This window comes from Oncorhynchus keta, chromosome 25 (genome assembly GCF_023373465.1).
Source record: "Oncorhynchus keta strain PuntledgeMale-10-30-2019 chromosome 25, Oket_V2, whole genome shotgun sequence".
NCBI classification, from domain to species: Eukaryota; Metazoa; Chordata; class Actinopteri; order Salmoniformes; family Salmonidae; genus Oncorhynchus; species Oncorhynchus keta.
In genome coordinates, this window is record NC_068445.1 from 49,443,805 (window position 1) to 49,448,791 (window position 4,987).

Sequence of the window (4,987 nt, forward strand, 5' to 3'; positions counted from 1 at the left end):
TCTTAACTGACTTGCCTAACCCTATATAGTGCACTACTTTAGACCAGAGCCCTATTCCCTATATAGTGCACTACTATAGACCAGACCCCTATTCCCTATATAGTGCACTCCTTTAGACCAGAGCCCTTTTCCCTATATAGTGCTCAACTTTACACCAGGGGCCTGTTGCACAAAAGTAGAATTAAGACATCCGGGATAAATGACTCAGCTGAGCTCAATGAAGCCAAAACATGTGCGTCCAGGCTTAATTGGTTGCACAAAGACCAAGCCAGGATGAGCAGACACGGATTCATTAAGCCAGTTGAAACCAATCCTGGATAGGTGCGCGCTCACGACTCACTCAAATAGACCCCGCCACAGATCACAGATTAACTGATTTACCATGGCAACTAGAGCCGCGTACTTTTCCCCGTCGGAAGCACAAATCCTCATGGAGGCATACGAGGAGGTAAAAGATATAATTAAGAAGAAAGGCAACACCGCCACAGTGATAAAGAGAAAAAGCGTGGCAAAGTATTGCAGACCGCCTGAATGCGTAAGTAGTGCACAATTACACACTCACCGCTCCGCTGAAACATCACAATTACAATTCAAATATTTAATTCACATCTCCAAAAACGCAGTTGTACTGTAATTATGAAACGGTTACATTTTTAATTGAAATGCACTGCAGATATGAGTGAAATTGTGTAAAGTAAGTCCATCACACTGTATAAAGCTATGATAAATTATGATTAAAGCCTTACATTATTATTTAACGTTACTACGCTCAGTACGGTTTAATCTTAGCCGTTGTACTCTGCTTCTTATGTTGTCCACCGTTTTTTGTGTTTCTCCTGCTTTCATTAATGTAAAGCTGCTTTGACAGAATGAAACAATTGTGAAAAGTGCTATATAAATAAAATTTAATTGAATAAATAGATGAGCTATAATAATAATCACTTTAATTTATATAGCGCCTTTCAAAGGACCCAAGGTCGGTTGCTCACTGCACTGCAAAAATGTCTTTCTTACTTAGTATTTTTGTCTTGTTTTCAGTAAAAAAATCTAAAAAAACATCTTGAATATTTTCTTGAGCAAAATTACTTAGGAAAATAAGCAAAAAATCTGCCAGTGAAACGAGAACTTTTCTAAAATTAAGTGTTTATGGAAAAAGTAAACTTATTTCAAGAGAATTTTTATTATATTGACAGATTTTTTTATTTGCTTGTTTTAGCACACATTTACTTAAAGTTTATATTTTTGTCTAAACTATACTTATTTTGCTAGGTCACTTAGCAAATCAAGAAAATACATCTTTATTTAAGTTTTTTTAAAAATATTTTTACTGAAAACAAGACAAAATACCAAGTAATTTTTGCAGTGTGACTCCATTAAATGTGTGTGTGTAGATTAAACATGAACGGGCCAAAACGACATGGCAGCAGATCAAATACAAGAACATTCTGCAGAATGGTATGGTCCCTGACTAATATTTAACAAAGCACAAGCATATATTGTACCCAGAAGGTGCCTGCTCACACATTGTCTGTACTGTTTTAGCAGTGAAAAAGAATACCCACAGACAAGGCACGGGTGGTGGGTCACCAAAGGCTGACCTACCCCAGCAGAGGACATGGCCTTGAGCTAAATAAAGGCAGGCCCGTCTTAGAGGGGATCCCTGGGGGAAAAGAGACGAGCATAGGTTCCTCCCAAGATGCCACCCGCTTCATTCAAGGTATGTCCTTCCATCTCTACATGGGATACAACCACATTCATATTGAATCAATTTGGACTGTCTGACTTTGGTTTACCTATTGCCTTGCAGTGTCTGGCAGCACTGTGTTCCTGTTAGAGCCACCAGCACAAGCACCAGACGATGCTGATCCAGTGAGTACTCCATCAAAGGCATACTGTAGGCCTGGCATGTCTTGTCTACTAGCTTCAATATGAATCCGATTAAATGTGATAGGGTGAAGGCCCCAGTGCAGCAGCAACAGCACATGATGGAGACGATGATGATGAGGAGGGAGACCATCTCTCTGATTCCAGAAGGCATGAGGTATCATGGTAAGACTGTGAAAGTAATTATTTACTCTACAATGGTGAGGAGTCCTCATCAAAATCAAAAAAAAATCTCATTTCTTTTACAGGACCCAGATGCTATACAGTGGGAAACCAGCCTGGCAACATAGTGCGTATTAATAAAAGGACACCACATCCTGCCAAATTCCAGCTGCGCTTAATTGTATTGTGTTCACAGAGCTCACAAGCTATCAGAAAGTTGTATGGCAACCACCTCCGGCGCCAAATAGAACTGGCAGACATAGACATTCAGTACAAGAAGAGAAAGATGGAAAATCTTGCACTGGAGTCCGAAATAAAAAAGAGGACAATTAGGAAACTGGACCTTGAAATAAAAACTTGAGAGGGAGGTGATATGCCTTCAATGTACACTGTATGCTAACTGTAACACAAATGTATTAATCATTATTTGTATTTCCTCCCCAGCTCCAAGAAGATGACACGGCTCAAAAAATAAAAATTAGGTATATTCTTGTAAAGTCAAGTGAGCCATGACATATGAGCTCTTATTGTGAGCACACAGGACGGTGGCATCTTTCTAAGTTTTTTTTTATTTTCCCAGCAATCAGTACAACCAAGTCATCGTTATAAGGCACGCCCTCTTTGCCCACCCCCCAGCACCAGGTGTGGCCACTAGCCTATATGAAGGCCCAAAATTGTGTGTTCCTTTCTGCTCTGACAATGGCATGCCCATTCGTGCGAGATGTGGTGGATGAAGAAGCACTTGTGCTGAGGAGAGCCTTCGGGCGAGAAAGGGTCTTCAGGGGACCGGTTGGACCCACTGGCCTTCCCTGACTGACCATCTATATGAAAGATACAGGTTTTCTGCAGATGGCATCAGGTATCTATGCAGACTACTGTCCCAGGATTACACCGCACTGCACGGAGCCATGCACTGAGTGTGGAGCAAATGGTTTGTGTGGCCTTGCGCTTTTTGCTAGTGGAGCCTTCCTGTACTCAGTGGGGATGCAGAACAGCTGAACAAGGCCACAATTTGTACCGCACAATAAGGAGTGTGTGTCTGGCTATCAAAGCATTAGCAGATGTCTTCATCTCTTCCTGGCCACAGAAGACTCTGTGACATCAAAGAGGAGTTCTATAGGATTGCAGGTAAGAGGATCTACAAATTACAGGACAACTGTTAACACATAGTAGATTACTCATTACTTTGTGTGACAGGTTTCCCCACGTCATTGGTGCAGTGGACTGCACACACATAAGGATAAAAGCCCCCTCAGGTGCCCATGAGGCCGATTTTGTGAATAGGAAATCCTTTCACAGCATTAATGTTCAGGTGAACATAACTTTTTGATATTGTCCATTGACGAACACTCTGCATTTGCCAGTGATGTGCATTGATTGGTGTAATATTCCTCATCTTATGATTTCAGATGGTCTGCAATGCTGACTGTGTGATCAGCAATGTTGTGGCAAAATGGCCTGGCTCAGTCCATGACTCAGAATCTTTCGGGCCTCTGAAATCTATCAGTGCCTATCACAAGGTAAGCCACAACCCCTATTTATAACCATCATGGCTGTGTCAAGAATATCACTGTTTATGAGGTACTAATGATGAGATTTTGTGTTGACAGGTGGAATTCTCTGGTGTGTTGCTGGGAGACAGGGGGTATGGCTGCCAGCCTTTCTCCTGACACCTTTCACAGACCCCCAGGAAGCACAGCAGGCTTCCACAACCATGCCCATGCCAGGACCAGGGCCAGAGTTGAAATGACCTTTAGCCTCCTGAAGGCATGCTTTCACTGCCTTCACAAATTAGGGTCAGCCCTGTTAGGCATGTGATATTACTGTGGCTTAAAGCTGTCCTCCACAATGTGGCCTGCCTGAGAAGGAGAGGGCCCCCAGAGTGCCACCAGCCATGGACTGGGACAATCCGGCAATCTTCCCTGATGACTACAGTGGTCGGCTGTTGAGGGACCAATATGTGTTGAATTATTTTAGTTAGTATGTGTGCTTTCAATTTTGGTTAAATATGTCCTGCGGTGGCAGAGGAATTAGGTTTTTTTTGGGTTTTTTTTTTACGAATTTGGCCTCTTATGATGTTTGTAGCGTGTATACTGTGTGTAATACAAGGCTGCAGGAGGCTACTGCATCCATTCATTTGTCTGTTCAGTTGATGTGTATGGATTTGTCCTGCATTTATTTTAGTGTGCAGACATGCAGGGTGTGTTATATACAGACCTTTGAATGTGTATATGTCATTTTTGTATAATACTTGGATTCTGTGCTTTCCATGTTGTAGAGTCACTGTGACTTCAGTTTTGAAAGGAGCTGATGGTTTACCTGCTTTGTTTTGTCCTTATTCAATAAAGGAACATAGTGTTACACATTGTGTTTTTATATTCATATGGAATGTGTATTTGTTTATATGACAGAGTACTAGGAGCACACTGAAGAAAAAGGATAAAGTCATAAATTTATGAGCTGGTTCTTTTCTGCAGAAAAGCTACATAATATTGTTTTTACAGTTTTGATACTTATGACAATGTGATACTTAATATTCTGGCACATCAGCATGTCTTTGTTTATGAAAACCATACTGAAGTACAATTTACCAAATGCCCCGCATCTGTCATTTTAACAACTGTCCTCCTTTTAAAACAACTTTACAATATTATGACTTGTCTTTTTCCCCTCTGTGGCCCTAATATTATACTCCATTTTATATAGTCTATGGGAAACTGTAAAATATCTAATGATAGCAACATCTAAAAATCATTTTTTATCCAAAATCATTGAAATTAATGATCACAAACATTTTAAATAATGACAGTGGGTCTAGTTATAGAGTGCTGTCTAGTGAGAAAGAAAGAACTTTTATTGGTTTCCATTTGTGGTGACTGCTGACTGACATTAGGATGATTAAATAGATCCTGGTTCATTATACAATGGGAGCAGGCTAGCT

At 40.7% G+C, this 4,987-nt stretch overlaps 1 long non-coding RNA gene across 1 annotated transcript; it reads left to right on the forward strand.

Moving 5' to 3' along the window:
• The first annotated feature begins 1,669 nt into the window (after positions 1–1,669).
• LOC127911954 (uncharacterized) lies at positions 1,670–2,010 on the forward strand. Its single transcript, XR_008079866.1, has 3 exons — positions 1,670–1,717; positions 1,808–1,869; positions 1,952–2,010. It is a non-coding gene; the product is annotated as an uncharacterized LOC127911954 (long non-coding RNA).
• The last annotated feature ends 2,977 nt before the right edge of the window (positions 2,011–4,987 follow it).